This window comes from Coloeus monedula, assembly GCF_965178545.1.
Source record: "Coloeus monedula genome assembly, chromosome: 2".
Classification (NCBI taxonomy): Eukaryota; Metazoa; Chordata; class Aves; order Passeriformes; family Corvidae; genus Coloeus; species Coloeus monedula.
Window position 1 is genome coordinate 48,039,218 of NC_138782.1, and position 22,900 is coordinate 48,062,117.

The following is a 22,900-nucleotide window of genomic DNA, read 5'->3' on the forward strand; positions in this document are numbered from 1 at the left end:
GCCAAGATTTCAGTTTGCATTAAACATTCAAAATTCAGCATTTATCTACTCTACAATATTCCTGAGTCAAGAAACTAGTGATATATTTTCAGCAAGCAAAAACCACTCAAACTCTCCCACAACTAGTGAAAAGAAGGGACTAGTTTTGAAATTTTTAAAATTTGTATTTCAATAACCAAGGTTCAGGAAAAGCTTGTTCAAGATTCAAGACTCTCCCCTGATCCCGCATGGCATCCAAATTATTACTGAGTTTCAAAAAGAAACATCATAAGGCTCAAAATCTGATTCCTTTTTTTATCCATAAGTAAGCATGAGGAGCAGTGGCAAAACTTTTTTCCTACTGCCAATGGTATTTTGAAGTTATTTTTCCAAGGGAAGTGTTTTCTCACTGTTTGCCTATCATCCATAATTTAAGACTGAAACACAGTTTTCAAGTGGAACCATTACACCCATACTTGACTATTCCATCTACAGTCATCCCGGTCCCACAATTTAGTGGGAAAACACACCAATAATACTCCACTACTTCAATCCAAAACCAAGCCAAATCTTAAAGTCTTCTAATGAAGGGCAAAAATTTCACATAGCTGGTATCTTAAATTCCATTTCCATCCTGCAGAGTTAACAGCCTCAAAAGTCATTCAATAGGCTTTCAGAAACTTTTGGGGCAATGAAGTCTTAAAAAAACTTTAATTTTCAAAACCAGTTGGTTTTGGGGTTTTTTTTTAAATCCAACACCTCCTAGACAAGTTCTGAAAAAACATTTTCATGAACACAGGTGAAAAAGACACAAACCCATTAAAAATTTTCTCCCCAAATTCTAATGCATTTGACTTATAGATTATTACCTTAAATACTTCCAAACTGCAGTAAGTTCCACCCAATAGCAGAGATCCGCCTACACACTGCAGAATCAATCTTTTAATAGGCAAAATCACAGTGTAATTAAGAGTGCAAGATTTTGCTTACAGCTCAACCTGCTGTAATTCGGAAGATGTTCAACTTCATAGTAAGAACAGACATCTTCAGGAAAAACTATTATTATAACACTTTATTATACTCAAATTTGCAGATAATATCTTTATCATTGATTTCAAATACATTCCTCATGTATTTTCAGAGTGACAAAGCTAAGAAACTTCTAAAACCTTTCTACAAACCATATCACCAAGGCACGCAACTCCTCAAAGGCAAATGAAGCATCTGAAAAAAAGACTGAAGCCCTGAAAATAAAAAATTTGTTTTTTAAAAGTAAATCCATTGGCCCATCATCCACCTCCCAGAAATGAAAACACCACAACAGGAAACAGGAGAAATTTTTCTGAAACTTGCAAACTACAAAATAGAATAAAAGGCAGTGATATCTTCCACATGAAAAGGCTATTACATGAAAGCCCAAGAATAAGGATGTTCTTTGAGCAAATTTTCTTCTGGCTGAAAAATCAGATTTTGACTTGATATTTTGGTTTTGTTACTGTTGTACATTTCATAGAAAGGCAGAACTATTAATTTTGAAATTTATGAAGGAAAATGGTTCAATTTTATCAATATTTGCCCACAAATCAAAATTATGGTAGGAAACATCCTGACCAAACCAAACATTTACAAATTATAAAGGGGGGGAGGGGAGCTTCTTGTAATGAAACCTATTTCCAGTTTCAATTTAAAATCTACAGGAAGTTTCACGTAACACCTCACCAATCTTGTAACCAAACATTCTACAGCACGTAACTGTGGCAAAATGTCATTGTTGTCTATCCCCTCAACCAAGGTGGAAGTTACCAGAGCTTAGTGCACTGATGTCTGGAAGCGTTAAACCAACTTCTGACAGCTTTAGCCTTCTCTACAGTTGCAAAGCAGGTATTTTCTTTATTTCAAATTAGATCACTCCAGTGCCAAGCTTATTTAAAGTTCTTAAAGACTTGAAAGGGTTCAAAAGCTGATTTTCCTTTCCAAATAAAAGTGAGCTGTGAAAAGGATTTACAGGTTCTAAGATCATGAAGAACCAAGAGACCCAAAACAAGAAATTCAATTCAGTAATCACAAGTAACACTTCTTTTATTCATTATATCTGTATTAAATGCAGAATGGATTTTCATTATTTTTACTTATCCAAGTAAAGTTGAATTTTTATGAAACTAATTCCTTTTTTTTTTCTTGAACTGTAAGTTGATGAATAAAATCATAAAAATATTTTAACTCTACTAAGAAAATGAGAAGTAATAATTCAAAGATTTTAAAAGTTAAGTCTATCCTAATCACTGCCAAAGAGCAACTCAATTCTCCATCCAGAAATTTACTGCATAGTGTAATTTCTAAACATCTAAACTGTAATTACCTCATTTCCTCTTCAAAATAGCAAATCCAGAAAAGTGACTGTGCTTTAAAAACTAACAGCATTAAGGTATTTTTTCCCCTACCATACTGAATAAAACCCACTGAATTCTGATTCTGTTCCTAATTTGGTCACAGACTTGCTGCACCATGATGTGACCCAGCAGGCTTGTACCAACTTTCAAGTCTGCAGAATAGGGGTAATGCACACCTTACTCAAAGGCAAGTAGGCATTTGATGTTTCTCTATAGTACTTTCAGACCTAAGAATGGAAATCTGTATTCTTTCTATCAGTATAGCATATCACTCTACAAAATGTTTTATTTAAAAAAATACACTCCAGAACTGCTGATCAAGCTCTCTAAAAAGAATGACAATTCTTTACAATTCCTTCTGTAGGTCTCTTGTTCTGTATTGCTGAAAGACTACATGAAGAAAAGATATTTTGAATGCCTACTCCTGCTGTTTATTCCCCTAAATATAAAATCTTTCTTGAAGTCTATTATTGCCATAGCTACCAGATTGCTTTTTTTTTTCCTGTAAGGTTTAGCTAAATATTCAAACTATTTAACATTAATAGCCTAGTACTGTAAAATGGTCCAACTTCATTAATTTTGGCCAGACTTTTTTGTACATTTCAAGTCTGAACATTGTTTCTACATAGATACAGATAAAATACTAACAATAATTTGAAATAAGGAGCTTCTCAACGAAGACTTGTAATCACAAATATTTTAAAGACTTCTTTCACATTTCCTGTGTTTTGTGCAAGAACCAAAATTCATTCTAGTATGGAGAACTGTAAGTCAAAAAAAGGAAGCAATCAGTAAAGTGTTTGTTATTAGAGGGTAAAATAAGCAAAAAGTATGTTCTTGATAGCTGTTTAGCACTTTAACTAAGTTAAGTTCAATTTTTACATTGACAAACACCCTTTTCCAACTAAAAGCTTCAGATATTGCTTAGATGCAGTATTTAAATTATTAGGTCTGGAAAACTTGCCTCATTTTAAAAAATGTGCCACAGTTCTGTCTAGAGATGCTGCTATGAAAAACTTGGGATATTTTAAAGCACTGAAAAGAATGATATAATAATGATACGCTTGCATTCCAAATTGATTGGAACAAAGATCATTTGATAGTTTAATCAAAGAAACCAGTCCAGGCTGTTCCTGAGCAAAATGATGAAGAGACTAAGACTATATTAAGTCTGAAAAATCAACAGTCAGTGAAATCTCAAGAGGAAAAAAAAAAAACCAAACCTATTTTTGAAACAGTTTGATAATTCTTTGGCATTATTTCTATTTCTAGTCAAGGGCAACTTACTGATTGTTTTCTTTTCAAGAAGTTAGTTGCACAATAAATTCAGTATAACAGTATACAGAACAGGAAAATCTCTGTATGTGAAATGACTTGTCTGTATTCTAGCTGGTACCACTAGTACCGTAGTTGACAGAAATACATAATTTTTAGATAGTAAAACTGATGGCAAGAGCAGGAACAGAAAACATTAAAATCAGGTAATTGTCTAAGAACGCTGGGGTTTTTTTCACTGAAATTGTGGCATATTAAGATTGCATTATCATCGATTTTGAATACTATTTTCTATTGTGTAGAACTTTAGAAGCAAATTAATGCTTAATTGAAAAACCAAAAAAAGACCACCAATACTCAAAACCAACACCCAAAAAATCCAACCATGAACCATGACTCCCCTTTTTCTGCAGATACAAAATAAAATTTCTTGCCTTGGTTTACTTCCATTCTTTGTACAACACTTTCTGAACTGACTATGAGGAAGGAAAAGAGGGGAGGAGTTATTTTTGTTCTTAGGTTAGAACAAAACGGGAAAGCTGAAGGAATGACATACAATTCAAAATCCCCCAGCAGAATGAGATTTCTCAAACACTAACCCAAGTCGATTCACTAAATACAGCTATGATTTTATTAGTCTGACAGTGTTTAAATATATACTGATAAAATTATATGCCAAAAGTCCAAGCATTTAAGATGTTATTTTGTATATTTGTATGAAATCATGACTGTAGCTAATCTGTAATTTATTATAAAGTACTTTTTAGAATACCACATTAAAATCATAACAGAACAACACTTTAAATCACATCATTAGTCTGGTAAAAAAAAAATCTGGATTTAGTTTTTGCCACGGTTGCTAGCTAGGAGAATGATGGGGGAGTACCAAAAGTAATGTCAAACCTACATACAACTGTCAAACAATGCAAAACAAAAAATGCAAATACAAAACAAAGTGAAAAACCAGAAGTTTTCTTATTGAGAATAAATCCTTCCTAAAGACACATTATTTCCTAAGTTAAGCACAACCAATCTGCACATGAAGGCTATGCACAAATCCAAGCATTCAGGAACTAAGAACAAGTACACTGTGGTTCTGGATACAAAATTAGTTTGTAGCAGAGAGCCAACTGTACACAAGACTGTACCAAAAGCATGGTACTATAAAATGTCTAATGTCATACAGGAACACAAAAAATTTTAGATGAGAGAGGATTTTAAATCTGCCATGTTCCCTCTATTGCTGCATACTAATTCAGTGTAGAACTGCTGGCCAGGGATGAGATACTGAGAAAGAACTATGAACATTAGTTTAGAAAATACCTACAAAGAGACCAAAATAACTTAATCTAACCACTTTATCAAATATTAAATTACAATGGATGAGATTCCTGTGAAAAACAAACAAAAACTTAATTACACATAAAAGGTTATCAAGGTTGTTCCTCTTAGCAGGATCGTTTTAGCTGTATTATTAATAACAGGTGTCTGTAATATCTATTCTTATATTTAGGACTGAATATCCCACACTCTCTGCAGTGCTTACAGGCTTTTCTATAACATCTCATCTAAATACTCCTTGCTACTGTTATTTCTTGTTTTGTCAATACTGCAAATGGAGACAAGTGTACTTCTGCTTTGCAGCTTTCAAGAGATGCATCTCCTTAGAGTAATCTCATCTCTAAAAAAAAAAAAAAAACAACTTATGGTGTAAATTTTATCTATAGGTAAAAATTTTTTATATAGATATATATATATTTACCTATAGGCCCTGTATTTTTAACTGTCCCTCTGGAGTTTGATTTAATTACCTCACATATTTCTTCTAGTTGGTGCCTAAAATCGGACACAGGTATGGCCTAGTTAATTGCAAGAGAAGCAAATATAATTTCACACAATTTTCAAGTAATACTTTAACATTCCAGAACGGCATTTGCCTTTTTGGCAGAAGTATGACATTGCCTCATGTTCCATTTATTTTTTGGCTATTTTTCCAAGAACTACCCCCTCAGGAGGTGGGGATAGCATGCAGCATGTTCCATTTTCAAAGGCAGCGAACTACTAATGTGACACGTACCACACCATGAAACTCTGGCAAGTGTTGACTGCTGATGGCTCCCCAGCTCAGCCTGCTGGCTGCCTTCAGCCCCAGACACTAAAACCTTAGATGAGAAGGCAGCAAAGTTCTCGACTCAATGTGCTGGGAGTCTTGGCTCATTGAATAAAGCACCGGCCTCACTCCTCCAGAGGATCTGGACTACTGCAAATCCATTACACAAAGCATGTTAAAGGAAATGAGATGCCTGAACAAGTCATAAGTGCTTGCAGATAGGTTCTGAGCTAACCATCCAACAGAATCTACCCTGCTTTATAAAGCACTCTTACCAAATTCTTTCTGCCCAGAGGACAGAGCACCCAGTGCCACATGTGCACATTTATAATACAAAGGAAACTTCCACAGTGCCATCACTCACACTGAGAAGTATCACAAACACCCACAGATTACCTACAGTCCTTCACTAGATTTGGCCTATATTGCCAGGCGCAAGTGCTCTTTCATTGCAAAGGAAAAAAGCAATATTGCAGGGACCCTTCATCTTACAGTCTAGGGCATTAAAAATCCCATCGCTTCAGGATGAACAGTTTTTAGGTTTTTAAAAAAGGATGTTAATATGCTGTGTAACTAGTTGCTTGAAGAGATCATAAGATCGATTAAAATACTCCATCACTTTGAGGCTTTAAATCAACAGTCTTACTAAATACACATTAAAAGGATGATCAAGCAGCTTTTGAGGTAGCAGTTCTAACTAAGCCTAATATGGCTATAGGTATTCACACTCAAATGCTGAATCAACAAGGAACTCCCACAGTTAAAACAAAATATTTTGATAAAAGGCAGCTATAGAACATCAAGTCTTCTAAACAATTACCTGTGCTTTTCAAGATTCTGTGAATTGCCCCATGCACAAAACAGCCTATCAAAGTAATCAGAAAAATCACTCATTCAAAGAAATACCAGCTTTACCACTTCTGATTTGTGCTGATGTATGTCAAAACTCATTTTGCCACCCCCAGGCACTTGTGCGATGTCTCAGACAGACAGGAAGTATGCACATGGTTTCATCTCTGGTTAGAGCTCAATTTACTTACCATAATACTAATTTTAAAAATACTCTGTACACAACTCCACTCAGCAACAATCTGTTCACTTCTTAAGTTTTAAAAGCTCAACTGTTGCAGTCAGTCCCCACTTCCTCTCAACAAATTATGTAGGCCAAAGCTGGCTGCCTTGTACTTATACTCATCGCTTTGATATCCTGCGATCTTGTGGCTATTATAGCTGTGGGGTTTTTAGCCTTGAAGACATCCCATTATAATGGATTAGAATTTCATAATGCATTTTTCTTAGTGCTTACAAAAAATCTGGTAACATAGCTTGTATTTAATACAGTTGCTTATTAGATTTCTGAAACAGCAATAGTCATAATGCTTTACCTCTGCAAAGAACAGATGGAATAGGCCCTTTAGTTAAATTCAGGAAGGGAAGAAGAAAAATGGGAACTACTAAAAGAAAAACAAATCTTATTTTAAGTAAGAAATCAATAACACAGCCTCTGCTGTATTTGAAGACAAAACACACAACTACCTGTATAAGAATCAAAGTATGACCATTTTGTGTAGAACTGTGTGCTGAGAAGTGGCAAGAAGCAAAACATCACAACAGCCTGAATGCTACAGAACTGATAGAAAACTTCTAAAAATGTAAGTGTTTTAAAACCTAACTAGTGCAAGAGTATATAGCTTCTTTATGGTAGAAATCTAATCAAATAAAACTGTTCTAATTGCAAATCACACTCATTTATTTGGTTTTTTCCTGGTTCCTTTGAATAATCAGCAGGAGTTTTGATCATTATGCAAAGTTAGAAAATCAGTCTAGTAAAAAGGGTTAAACCTATTTACTCCTCTAAGAAAGCCAGGAATGCTACAATAAATATTCTAAAATCTCTGTCCACCTTAAACAATCAAAGTTGGTGACAGACACTATCTACTGCCAACAGTAGTTCTTAATTCCTGAAACTGGGGAAGGTGGGGGGGAGGTGTGTACTGCTAGATGCTCACCACCAGCAGTTAAAACAGATGGTGTGTTCTTTCATATTTCTTTTGTGAGTTAATTTAACAACACCCAAGTGTAAAAGGGGAAAGCCTTGGCCCTCCAAACTCAAATCCACATGAATGATGCCTCTCCCTGTCCATCCTTCCTTTTGCATCTGTTCTGATACACCTTTGATTAAGGGCTAAAGTGCTTCAACTCACCAATTCACTTGTTTCTGTTACTTTTGCTAAATTACTATTCTTTCACTTTAGTACGTTGTATCATTTTACTGTAAGATCCCACAGCAGAGTTAACAAAGTAGAAGAGGATAAGTCAATGGGCAAACTGGCAGCCTGCCTCAAACTACAAGATGAAGTAGTACTCCACAATAATTTAGAACTTGCAAGGTTCTTGCAAAAAAAACCACAGAAATTTCAAGACTTAGAAAATAATCTTCTTCTTTTCCTACCATTTCCTCTGGGTGTTTGATAGCGTTTTCTATATCTACCTTTTCATTGCACACTCTAGCTCTTTAATTTCTTTTTTTCCCAAATTCTAAAAATTGAATGTATGAGGCCCTTAGCTGGATGAGAAAGATGATATTTACCATGCTACTTCTTTTTTTCTTTAAAAACTTGAGAGTCAAGCTAACTGTCTCTTCTTCAAATGATCTGGATGTCAAACAAACAGCTTTCAGTCAAACATCTCCACTAAAACCCTGAAGTGGCTTTAAACTGGCTGAAAGCACTTCAGCACTGGAGTATATGCAAGGTCAAACACAAGTTTGTATTCAAAGTCTAATCTACTTGGATAGCACTCAAAAAAACAGTTAATGTTAAGTTTCATATCCAGCACACATTATTTGAAAACAAAGCAGGTATTAGTGATTTAACTGAGCATTCTCTCGGACTAGACTAAGTTTTGATCTTTATAGAGAACTAGCGAAGTACCATTATCACTAGATCACAGAACAAAACATTTATAAATTAATCTGGTTTTGTAAAATAAGAAGTCCAATTGTAAACTGAGAACTAAGTTCAAGTTTAATTTCAAAATTTTCAGAATTTACCACAAAATAGACACTTTGCTTAATTCAATTTATAAATTGGATCAGTCTTGTCAAAAAACACTGCTCGATTTGACTTTCCTGAAAAATGCAATATTTATTGAGACTGGACTACAGATAACTTGTACCAAGAAGATGATCCAGTCCTGAGGCAGTCTTTAAAAGTCTGTCAAGGAGCAGAGCTCTACAGTAGAACAAGAAAATTAACCCAAACCATATAGCTGGACAAGCGAGATTGCTCACAAGTCACTGCCTTACACAGGGCAACTCCACTGAGTTTAACAGCAGTAACAGACACTAAAGTGTACTTGAATCCAGAAAACCTGTTTTGGGTTACACCACACAGGCAAAGATATCAAAATATGAGAAAATATTCTTTCAATGGTCTCATGGTCTTGCATGGATTTAACCCAGGGATCCCATTAGCACTGTTTGACACAGCACATGCATTCAGATGCACTAATATGAATATGCAGACTTTCGTCCCCTTCACAGAGCCTGACATTGCGATTAAAAACATCAGCTGAAGGAAGGTTCAGTATCACTGCAAAGATCATTTCATTCAATTATACCTGTGGCATCTAGTTCCTTCTGATAAATTCAGACTTGGTGGAGATACAGTCATCAAAGTCTCCATTTCAGACTATACTAAATCATTAGCATGTAGCACAAAGATACCTTACCTACAGAAAAAACTCCTGTTCTCTCTACCAACTTGCCTTTTGCTTTTCTCCTGGCTTTTCCAAACAGGCTGTTTTCATCTCAAAGTGCAGGGCTCAGATTCACTAAGATATAAACACAAGTAACAGAACCTGAGGATGCACTTTAGAACAGGCAAACCAGGCTATCCTCTGCTTTCCAGTGACTTGTTCTGAAAAACTATCCTCAAATTTCTCCACTGGCTTCAGGAGATTTAGCACGCACAGACCAACAGTCTGTCTTCCTTTCTAGGTCAGTGCCAGCAATAACTTTTAAGACTCTCATTCTGCAAACTGGCCGAACTAAAAATACTTTTCACTTGTTTTGGGTTTTGACAATATTTGACTTCAACTAGATACACACTAATCCCTACACTTTTCCTTAGGTTTTAGTGTCAAGCGAATCCTTCTTTGGAACATTTTGACAGATCTTCATTCCTGGTCTAAACTAGCCATTTATTCCTCACCAGTAACCTGCTATGCTATTCTTGAGTCTCCAAGGGAAACATTACACAAAGAGCTAACAAAACACATCTCAATTGGATAAAACAACTAATACACCAGGAGTGCAATGGTTTGGCTCAAAAATAGTAAGCCCTTATATTTGGCTTTCCTGGAATTCCCTATGCCACAATTATGCATTTGAAACTTCTAACAATATAATTGTAATGAAATTCAAAGACAAGCTAGCCAACAAATTGAACCTTTTAAAGAACTGTAGGTAATTTCTAGATATTAAAATATATACCCATATGGTCATGTGTATGTATATGAGTTAAGTGTAAACTTGACCACTATTACCTTTGCCACATAAATTTTTGGAAGTAAAAATTACAAGTATTACCCTTTACAGGTATATCTATCCTGGTCTCTTTGCAATGTCTTTGGTATGATACATTCTAGATATATTTTTCAGTGTCCTGATGATAATCCTTTCCTATGGTTTTTTCCCTCTTTTACACTTATCAAACATTCATTTTTCTCTCCAAGCTTCCTGTGAAGAACATTCTTCTTCCTAATAAGAAATTATTTTACATTACATTAGCTAAGATACAAATAGCATGCAATAACTATATGCATGTAAAGTATCAATAATACTTCAGCCAGAGTCCATGCAGAGGCTGTATTTTCAAACACCTGGAGTACAGTCCTACAATCTTTGAACTGCCAGTAAATTATACTGCAATACCAATATCTATCTCCATACTATCTTTTATGGAAATATGGAGATCTATCTCTACAGAAAGATATTACACCTTTCAAAGTAGCAAAAAAAATTCTTCAGCTTCCTCTTCCAATAGAAAAAAAAAAAAGGAAAAGGGGAAAAAATTTTAAAAGTAACCACAAAAAAAAAAAAAATTAAAGTAACCACAACTACTGCATGTGAAAAGAAAAAGGTGACTATATACATGCAAATAAATATAATTACATAAGGAGAGTTGCATTAGCCAAAGTTTTCCAATGTTCTGATTTCCCCCTCATATTCTAAAGGAGCTATAGGTACCTGAATAATAACAGGCCTATTAACAACAAGATTGCTTAATTGTATCTTCAAATCTCCTTAGAAACAGGCTACAGAACCCACAGCACTACATTAAAGACAATGAGAAGGCAGCTTTTGGAGACAAGACACAAATAAGGGTAAAGAGAAGTGAAGTATTAGCATTACTATACACACACTTGCACTGTGTAGAAGCATCCAAGCAGCACAAAAACCAATTCAAATAAAGTTTGGTCTACCACTACAGTAAAATGTAAGATAGCTGTAATGTGATGTAATGTAAAATATAAGATAGTTTCCAGTCAAGAGGAGCAGACAGTAGACTGGTTAAGATTTTAGCTATATAACCAATTATAATCACATAACCTATTATCTGGGTCTGAAAGAGAAAGAAAACCCACATTATTTTCTGTTAAACCTCATGTTTCTTACCATCACCTATTGGGCCACTGCTGTCAGGTAAAATATACACATCCTTGCAGAATACAGATGTCTTAACTAAGCTGGACACTGGCTAGCTAGGTAGGGCAGCAAAGAAATTAGTACCACAAACAATTTACCTAGGAAAATTGCAGTAAATTATAATCATGCTCGCAAGCAGACTACTTCCACTATTGAATAAACTTGATTTTCACTAATGTAATCCTCTTCCAGAAAAATATAAACATTATTTTTCACAATACACTTTTCTTTCAAATGGACAGTTCCTCAAACTATTAAGTAAATTGTAAATCCTTCTCTCACTCTCCAAGCTGAAAACCCCAACAACTTATTCGTATATCCTGCTTTACCCAGAATAATAGAAATAAATGCCTCTTCTGGAGTTAAGTATGTAACTCAGTACAACTGCACATGGGTTAAATAAAAACGGAGGACTAAAATTTAAAGTCCACAGTTTATATGTTTTTAATCTTTTTTCATCATAAAAAGTACAGTGTTTCTTTAATAATATTCTTCTGTGAGCTAGTTTTACAAGTGTCCTAACTTGTAGGAACACAATTCCTAACTTACAGAAATTTAAAAAACATAAGCACACATGCAAACTTCTCTCCCATCTCAATTAATTTTTTGAGAATACTACTGGCCAAATACTCTTGCATGGTCAGTAGCAAGAGTATTAAAAGAAAATTAATAATTTCTCTTTCTTATTCCTCTCCACAACAGCATTCATCTTGCAGAGTTGTTCTCTACCTATATGTAAGAGCTCAGTATCTAAGTTTGTGAAAGGAGGTTTGGGGGGGGAAACAGGCAAAATGCAGTCAATGTGGCAACTATTCAGAACAGTGATGCAAGATTTTCCTGTTCAAATAAGTTCTACTTTTCCATCAGAAAATACCCAGGGCCAACCAAGCACGCAAGCATTAAAAATAAAACAGATATTAAGAAAACAGAAATACCCAGCTGAAGACAAGTTTGGAGGAGATTTGTCAAGTGCTGCATAATTATGAAGACATATTTTAGATGCATGCTACACAGAAAGTGCAAGTGCTACTGTAGCAATATAGGGAATAAGAACAATATATAAACAGTTAGTAATCAGCTAGGTTACCTTTCAGAATTTAAGGAATTAAAGAACCTAAACTACTTGTTTCATACCTTTTATCCAATTTATCCACCCAGAATACTTCAGTTTCTTTGGCTACGCATTGCTGCACCTGTTTCCAAAACATCTTCAGCTGGCTTAGCCTGTGACTAATGGCAGCCATTTCCAGGGAGAGACTATTTAAAGGAAGATCCTTGCTCAGATTCCACAAAACTCTTCAACATATTAAAGAACAGAGAATAAAATTTTTGAAGTTGCATAGGTAGTGTAAGAGTTTGTTCACCGCTTTCAAGTGCGTTGAAGCTATTATGTAAAGCCTAGGTTTTTTCTTAAAAGTATTTAAGCCTCTTATACTAAAACCTTCATTTTTTTTAGCCTCTTTTCAAAATGTAACATTTAGGATTACTGAAGTGAAAGAGAAAAAGGCTACCTTAAGTTTTTTGTATGTCAACAACTCTACTATGACTTTACACATGAAACCTTGTTCTGTTCTCAAAAGTTGAACAAGAGGCACCTCAAGAGGTCTTTGGTCCCAAGACACAATGCAGGATTCTCACAATGCCTATCAATAAAGTATCAGTGTCTCCATCAAATCACCAGGTTACAGTATCAACTTCATATGCCAATGAAATTCTAATTAATTGTATGTTTATGATCAATGTTTTTTCCCGAAGTCCAAGAAGATAATTGAAGAGAAATTCTGAAATACATGGCTTAAAGGATAAACCTAATCTTCCAGTACTACTGTATGACTAATTAGCCCAATGTAATAATTACTTTCACAGAAATACTGTGCATCACCCTGCTAGAAGAGGAATACCCAGTTAAAGCATTCACACTGGCCTTACTAAGCAACTGATGTGTGTCCACATACGACTTGGCTGGAATGTTGTTTTAGTGGACACAAAAGAGAAACTGCCAGAAAAAAACGGAAAGATGGTGCAGTTCCTTTAAGACTAAGGAGTTTTCTTGTAAACACAAGTCCCATCTGCACATTGCATTCAAGTATTGCAGTGGTTTGGGGTTTTCTCCCAAGTTGAATTCTGAGCAAACATAGCAAAGTTCTGGAACTGTACCTTGATTTGTCTGGAATGAAGTACCTGAAGTTTACCATTTCCTTTTGGGGTTTTTTTGTTTGTTTATATATATATTTTTATATTTTTATATATATATTTCTGTGAAGATCTTAAAAACTGATTTGTTTCCTCAAAACTCCAACTAAGTAAATACAATATACATAATTAGAGAAACCTGATGAGGCCAGCTTAAGTATCATGGATCATTTTTATTCCACATAATAAATGCCGTTTAATATTTATTGTCAGACCATAATTAGGATTTCGTTAAGCATTTCAAATGTTCAAATAAGTGCTGTTGCATAGCAAGTTACTCCAGTGACAAAAAGGAAGACTGTTCTCTATTTTAATGCAAAAGAATAAGTATAATTTTACTGAACTGAAACCAGTGCTACTGGAGACACAAATAAAAACATTCCACTAATTTAAAGTTGACCTACTACCACTTGAGTTGCTATCTAGATGCTACCAATGCCACACACAACACCAATGAAAAAGTCTTGTCATAGCAGGACATACACCTATCTCTCTCATATATATTACTATTATTATTATTATTATTATCTGTCACCTAAAGAGAATGTCTTCCTATATAGAATGTTACAAAAGCAGCTCATTCACTTTACTTGCATTTAAAAACCTAAATCAACCTACACTGGCAAGTGTACACATAAATACATACTTTGTATTATGTACAATGTATGAAACAGAAGATTTTTTTTTAATAAAATGAAATGTTTTTACCTTATCAATCCGACATTTTGGCTTGCAAAGTAAATGATGTCAGAATATTAGCTCAACAGCCTAAGAACTACTAGCAAAGAAAAACTGAATTAGTGTAGACATCTAGTGTAGGCATCTAATATACATACTTTCTGGAACTCCATATTAAATTATTCCAGGGAACACGCTTGGCAGGAGCCTTGGCAGTCCAATTCTAAAATGGATCAAGAATATCAGAATATATTTGAAGAGTGACTTTGCAGGTTTCAACCCATGTAGCCAATACTGTACGTCACCAGGTAACGCAATCTTTTGTACTACTTGATTTTTAGAAATGTAAAAACTGCACTAGTAATCTATGAGTAAAGGAATGAATCAAAGATTTAATGTATTTTAAATTGTCCAACATTGCAGGAAAATAGGCATGAAATTCTGCAAAAAGACAAAGACACCACATGGTTACCCAAATCATGTTCTATGTGTAAAGGTATGTGGATTGTCATTGTAAAGTTCTGGAAGAGCACCTCAGAATGAATCTGCATTTACAAAATGGAAATTACTCAAAGTTGAATTATTGTCTCCATTTTTGTCTCTGTTCCAGTCAGCAAGGTATTGGTACATATCAAACTAATTTCCAAACAGTATTGCAGTCTTACTTATGCTTAAGTATTTCACTATCTCCCTTGATGCCCATCTAGCAGGACAACCTTCTAAAGAAACTGAAGTGGAAATTTATAAAATTATTGCTAGGTTTTCAAAAATGCATTTGTATTTATGGAAGCACAAAGATTAAGAAGTATATATATTTTATTTCTAAGTTTAGTGATCTAATTTGAAGTAACATTCATTTAATATTACAGCAACATCTATCTTTCAATAAGCAGTAAAGTAAGTTAAAAAGTGAAAAACACATATTCCATTACAAATTCCTGAATTCTGCAATGTTGGTATAACATGTACTCATTTTAAAAAAACTCTCAATCCCTTATTATTTTTCCCAGAAAAAGAAGTTACACCAACCTAAGTGTGACGGCATTAACAAAAAGATTAAGTTAACACTCTTTCACTTAAATACCCATACAGGATATTGGAAAGTCTCTTCTGCCATTTTAAATTAATTTAAAGTATTCTTTGTAATCTTAGAAGAATGTATTCCACATTTATTTTTAAGAAAACACAAAGTGGACCATTTTAAATGTACAAACGAGATTTAGCACTTGCAATCTGCTGTTGAGAGGATAGCTGAAAATAGGAAGGAAAAAAATTATCACAGTGGGTCAGGCTGCCCTGCCACAAACTGAAACATTTTTTTTTCAGATCAGAAGAGAATGTGAAAAAGCAAATAACTCCCTACTACATTATTTATTACTAGCTGAAACCTTGCATCAGATACACTTGGATCTGAATTTTGCTGAAGTCAAATCCCATTTCCCAAATCCCATTTAGAAGGATTGTCTAAACGATGAGGAATACTAAGTTAGAAGGACACTTAAGAGGGAAAAGAGAAAGGATCACAGATAAAAGCTCAGCGAGAACTCTGGTTCTTGGAAAGGAAGATAATATATCATCCAAATATCTGTGTTAAGTTTGTGGTAATAAGCAGAAAATGTCACACACCTCACTCTATGATCTCCAACTGGCATTAACATCCAACTGTCACCAAGTCTCCACTTGTCTACCCATAAATATATGGGTCTTCTTAACACATACCCTTCAATTTCCTTATCAAAGAGTGATGTAATTTCTCCCAAAATTGTAATTTCCTATTGTTCTAATTTGGAATAAAGGTAGCCCAATTGCTTACATCTTCCCCCCATTGGTAAAAATACCTATTGTCAGAACGTATTATTAATGTAAATAATCTAGGTATATAGAGATTGTTATAGGATAGAAATCTAATATTTAGAAATATTTTTCTGCAGAAAATTATACTACCAACTGTTTCTCTAATTTAAGTAGAGATGTAATTGTTATTAATGGTATTCTTTCCAAATACTGAGTAAGAACTTGAAGGAGAAGGGAAAGCAAAACTTATATTGGCCTCCTTAAGAAATGGGGTTTTTCATCTGATACCATCTCTTCTTTAAGACCTCTCCATTTCTTAAAACAACGTTTATCATATTTAAAATTTAATTTTATTCATTCCCTTCAAGACACAGCATCAATTCAATTACACCTTTTCACTCAAAATCTTCTAGAAAACATGGACTTCAAACCTATAAAGAAGTCTGGTGTTCTAGGTAGCAAGCAAGCACAAAAACCCCTCTACTGCAATTTCACCTGTAGAGAGTTTACAAAATGTTTAGCCTAATGACTGTAAACTGCTAATTTGGCAGAGAGATGGGGAAGAATGTGTTCACATGCAGTTTAAACCAATCGTAATCAGTCTTGCTGCACTTCTGCTTTTGTGTCCTTTCTTCCTCTGCCAGGGATCAGACAGGACAGGGACAGTCTGCAAGTGAAGAGTATATGTATCTGATTGCTCTTAATTTCAGCTTAGTTCCGTGTACTCTGGCACCACACAAATCGACTGCTAGCACAGAAGACAACAAGAATAAACAGCCAGGAGCGGAAGAATGAGACAAGGCTGCATTCTTCCATGACCGTACAAGCTTAATTTGACAAACTACTTATGAAACAAAATCCTTTGCTACAGGTTGTTGGGGGACAAACCAACAGATTAAACAGTAAGAACAGCAAACTCCTCTGCCCAAGAACAGTGTTATTCACACTAGTCCAACCTGGGTGATCTGCTCCGCAACAAAGCTCTATGGGTGTTTGCATTCACACTTAGCTAAAATGATAACTGATGAATGCTGTCTTTAAATAGTTACTCCTTAAGGTGATCTTCGTAAATCACAATCAAAGACTACTTAATCTGGGAGTTCTGGATGCTGAAAAGTATTTTCTTTGGTGTACTGACCACCATCTTCACTCTAGAGCAAATACAGGCTCAAAGACAACAGCAGTGGGAGCAAGTAACTCCATGTTAACTGGAAAGGACTACTGCTTTTGCTCACAGTAAGGAAAATGCCTTTTCATAGTTCAGCACAATCTTCTTCATAGTGAAGACAGGTTCAGGAACCCCCAAAATAGTACTCCACATTCAATTAATAAATATACACGCACTCAGGAAGTCACCGTCACACAGTGGTCACACATAAAGCAGCCAGCTCATCGCAGTCCTAGTTTTCTTCAGGTAACTCAGCAACACCCTCCACCACCCTGCTCTGACATTCTCACAACTGGCTTCCCAGAGCTTGCTTACAAACACTTCTTGCTAAATAGGTCATGACTGCTTTATAGTCTGGCAAGCAAAAAAAAAAAAAAAAAAAAAAAACAAACAAAACCAAAAAACCAAACCCCCCCCCCCCCCCCGAAAAAAAAACCAAAAAAAAAACCCACAAAAAAAACCCAAAAAAACCAATAGTGCTCTTTTTATTGAATTTCTCCCCTGGTTAAAACTAATCTTCAGAAGGAAAATAGATGTCTTGTCAAGTATTGAATATCAAAGCGGGTTGCTGTCTTTTCCTTACTTGAATTCCCTGAAATATCCCCTCATCTGCTCACCCCATGTTAACAGAAAAAAAGAACAAAAAACCCAACTACCCAGATTTATGACTTTCCATCAAAACCTTTTAAAATAATTATTCTAACACATATTAAATCACTAACATTTAGTTTATGCATGGGGCTAAACAATTTTCCTTAGTTCCCTGGAGGCCTTTTGAAGTCTTCTAGAAGTCTTTAAAAATCCATTCCATGCAAATACCCACTGAGTGATAGCAAGCACAGTAACTGGACAACACTAAGTGCTAAGTGGAAAAGGCAAAAAGTAATATTTTTACCAAAGCACATCAATTAAAAAGCAAGCACCACAATACCTGACTTCCCAACATTTCTCAACTGTGACCTGAATCACATTTATGGCAGAAACAGTTCAAGATCCATGTTTTTCAGCTTTATACATTTCAGTAAAAACAACTGAAGGGCCTATTAAGTAGAAATGCAGAGAATCTAACTGTTGCATTTCACAATAGGTAGTGAACAGAAAGTGGCTTAACTGCTTTCAAATAAGTATGAACTGATAGATAATCGAGCATTTGGATGGCTGTGTATCACATTAGGGTGCCAAGTAAAGTTAAGCTCCAGGTTTTTCTGTAAAATTTGTTACCTTTTTCACATGAGGACACCTCAGACTCCCTTTTATTGCCCAGCCTATTACAAAAGCATATGTTTCTAAGGAAAATGTGCATATCTGTAGGATTTAAACAAAAACTTTGAAACCAATTTGTGACAACAGTATCATTTCCACCTTTTTCAAAGTGAGCACTTATTTTTTCAGTTTACACAATCAGCAAAGCATTCCGATTAAGTATGTGATAGTGATTGTAAAGCTTAGTATCTCAAAACCATTGCACTTTGTTTCAAAGGGCTTTTCAACTACAATGCAGAATTTCTTTGAAAATAGACATGCAATGTGTAACACAGCATGCTTCTGCTCTACATGTATACAATACTTGTTTTGGATTACAAAGTGAACTGAATAAACATCTCAAAGTGCTCCAGTGAAGATATGCACATTCATTATTCTGCCTACTAACATTTCTCTTAGACAGTATGCTGATACAATAGTTATGCTGCCGTGAGAGCATTGATCCAAAAATCCTTCACCAACTTCGAAGATAATAATACAGACAACTTAACTGTACTAATGCTCATAGTTTATTACAACTTCAGTCTTTTCAGTCTAAGACAGCCTTTTTTTCCACTACGTGGTCTAACTAACTTTGAGTCCTTATCAATACAACTATTCAACAGCCACATACTACCCATGCAGATTTGAGTTTAAGACTTCCATGCTGTTTAGCCACTGTAAAATATACAAAGATTAGCATGTAAAAAGTACAAATAAACAATTTCAAAATAACATAGATTACTCCAACATGACTTGTAATTGCTTGGTGCAAGTGGTGTTTGCTTTCCTTTCTACATAATTATGCAAGCATGAGGAAGTCAATAATTCCCTCTGATCACTTGTTCAAACTGGAACATCAGGAAAGAATTTAAGAAAATCTTTTTTCACAATGCAAAAACAGGTTATAGGGGAAAACCACCTCTTCAGACTTACCTGTTCTCCCGCCTCCTTCACAAAAACTATTCTAATGGTACCTTTCCTTTAGAAATCTCCATCTCTGCTGTAATTCAAATAGTTAACCAGAAAGTGAAAGGTCACTACATTCCATGACTGGTTTCCAGCCTGCATAAGACCAATGAGACTTTCAACTGACTTGTGCTCAAAGTTGGAAATTAGTGACTGAGAAGTTTACTAGATATTTTCCTTTTGTCCTCTGCCATACTGGCTAAGAATATGAGCAATGGTCTGGCACACATTAAGGGAAAGCAGCTACAGCATCAGTGTGCACCAGTGATCTCTGTGGGTAGTTGGAGAGGTCACTAGGACAGACTACTGAAACAAAAATGTGAATTCAGGATGAATTAAAACCAAACCAAACCAAAAAAATCTACCATAAACTGTATGCATGGCTTTCTTAACTTGTTAGTGTGGCAACTCTGAGTAAGCACTCAGGAACATCTAGGATTACCAAACGGAAGTATCAACAACCATTAAATATTTTGTACTTTACAGAATGAAAAACATTAACATGCAAATAGTATCAAAACTTTTGAACAAGCATTTCAGATCTCTTAATTCATAGAGCATTTCTCTAGCTTCTGGGACATCTACTATTTTGATCTCCACTTAGCAGTGAACTTTTTAACTACAGTGGGTATATTACCTTCATTCACATATTTATATATCAAGCAAATGCCATGATACATATTAAAAATCTCACAAGCATTTGCAGCAGTTCTTAGTACCAATCATCGGTGAAACCAAGCTTGTGTTTATTTCTCTCTTTAAAAGCAGACACTTTGCTTTCATGGAGTTTATTTCCTGATTTTGGAGCTTAAAAAAAAAAAGCACGCTATAAGAATACTTTCATATATATTGCTACTTACTTAGTAAGGATTTGATGGCATGCAATTAGTTTTTAAATCATCAAACAGATTCTACATTCTTCTGATGCATACTTAATGCAAAAAGACGTTATACAAAGGGTCAAAAGGCTAAACTAAACAAAAAAACTTCACAACATGCAAGCAATCCTAGCCATTATCTACACAACTGTATGAACTATCAGAGGTCAATCAACACAGGAAAAAACCTGATTTAGTAGAACATCACAATAACAAGTATAATTATGTTAAGACTTGAACACTTCTTGTAAGACATATTTCAAGTCTGTTTTTAAGTGGTCTTTGCAGTCCATAGGAGGAGTACTTAATAGGCTAAAGTTACTGGTTTATACAAGGGACTTTATTTCCTTGGATTAAGCTGGGTTATTACAAGGAGAACAATTATACCAACAGCTTTGGTAATCTCCTAGCAGGCGGCATACCTCTCTTGTGTCAAAGGGCTGCAAAATGAAAGAGTATGAGTGACTTACAGTTTTGTATCAATACAATCGTTGGTGCTGTTGCTAAATATACCTCACTGCATTTTACAAAGATCAACATTTTATCCATACTACACAGATGAGGGAGTCAGTTAAGATAAATGAGTTGTTCAAGTTCATAGAAAGAGACAAAGACACTGACATGGAATCCAGTTCTAAGGCTCTGTGCACCAGAATCCACAACCCTCTGCACTTGAAAGAATGACCAAAGCATAAATCAAAACACAGGCCTCAATCATGCAGTCAGAAGGAAGTCTGCAGTCAGCAGACTCAAAGCAAGACTAGGTCTTAAAGCATTAAATCCTCTATATGCTGAAGTGTCCTTGAGGCACACTCTTTGGATAACTTACAAAATAAATGCACAAAAATATACAGTCATATTTAAACAGTATCTTGATCTAGTGTAGTCAATGTTACCTTGAAGAGATACAAACAGAAAGCTAATAATTCTCTTAAGCATTCTCCCTTACTGCTTCTTACTGGACAAGCTTGTATCCCTGTAAGTTTAACTAATAAATTACAAATTTAAGCCAGCCAGAAGGACTGATGCACTGTATTACTCCTATAATCTTCGTTAGGTTGTTGAATCTTAGAAATTTCTTTAGAACCACAATTCTGTTAAAAGTTCCCCTGTAAAAACTAAAGCTTCGAAGTAATAACTTACAGATTAACCTCCCTTAACTCTACAGGGCACAGTAAATAAAGTACTGGGAGTTATCTCAAGCATATGTAAGTTTAACACTACACACACACAGAAACTGCAAAAATTACAGACTTGAACTTAACACCTGAACACTCTGACAGACTTTATCCCGACTTTAAAAATAAGCATGCAATAGTATCACAAACTTTATCAAAGAATAAGTAAGCTGTGAGGGTTTAAAAAAAAATACGGCTCTATTAACAGGGTTTTCTGTTTGTTACTCTAAATTTAATCATCTGTTATACATTCAATTCCGCCTGAAGTGGATCTATATCACTATTTCACAGAACACTTTGTGTTCTACTTGTGATCTGACCTCCTCATGCTCCCAACTGTCTATCTACATATTAATATGGCTCTAAAACCACAGTATCTGAACCTAATCTCTATGGTAACTGTAAGATTTGTTTACATGGAAAAAGACTATTAGAAACATATGTAAATTTAACTGTCATTTAAATAAGTGCTTTTTCCTTCTGGGGAAAAAAGCTTCCTATACCGCCTCCTATTTACCTTGCTTCCATCTCCTGTATCCCCACCAGGCAATGAGCCACATTTGGAAAGCTCCCTATCATACTTCAACAGCCTGTTGTTGTAAATTCATAAATCGTTTACTTTTAATAAGACAGACATGTGCAGTATTTTAGATCTTAGCACTTGTTAAAGAAAAATCATAGGGAGGGCAATTAAAACGTGATTTTTAAAAAATACTGCCATAGAGTCACCAAAGTAAAAAAAAACATGTTCAATAATCTTTAACAGCTACATAGAAAGACTTTGCTGCTCAGAAATTCAGATCAATCTAGGAATTAAAAGAGTCTATTTCATTTACCATTTCCAGCAGTGAATATACTACTGGGTACATATTTTATATAACAGTCATTCACAGACAGTAGGCACAACTATGATAGTGGAAGAACCCACATACAAACTGCTCTTTTTTATTAATAAATACCAAAGAACTGATGTATCACAGGTTTGTAACAATTGTTTTTTATAAGATTTACAGCATTTTGAAATGAGATTTACTGCCGCCCAGCAGTACCGGGAGCTGAATTACATGGGGGGTCATGGTAACATAAATGGCAGTTTGAGCGAAACATATCAGCAAAATGGTAAAAAAAAACCCTAACAAACCCAGTTGTTAAAAACTACTTTTAGATACACAGTTCTTTACCACACACAGAAGAAATTATTCTATTCCACCAATATGATCTCTTTTTCTATAAAGCTTGCATAATATACCAAACATAAATAGTCTAGAAAAAGAAAAATGCATCACAGTGAGGTAGATGAATACTACACAGCACCGAGAGGAAAATTAGAACCTGT

General features: G+C 34.9%; 1 protein-coding gene across 2 annotated transcripts in view; it reads right to left on the reverse strand.

Moving 5' to 3' along the window:
• Positions 1–22,900, reverse strand: part of ARID4B (AT-rich interaction domain 4B) — an 89,181-nt gene that overhangs the window by 64,367 nt on the left and 1,914 nt on the right. The gene's annotated exons all lie outside the window — the stretch shown is intronic.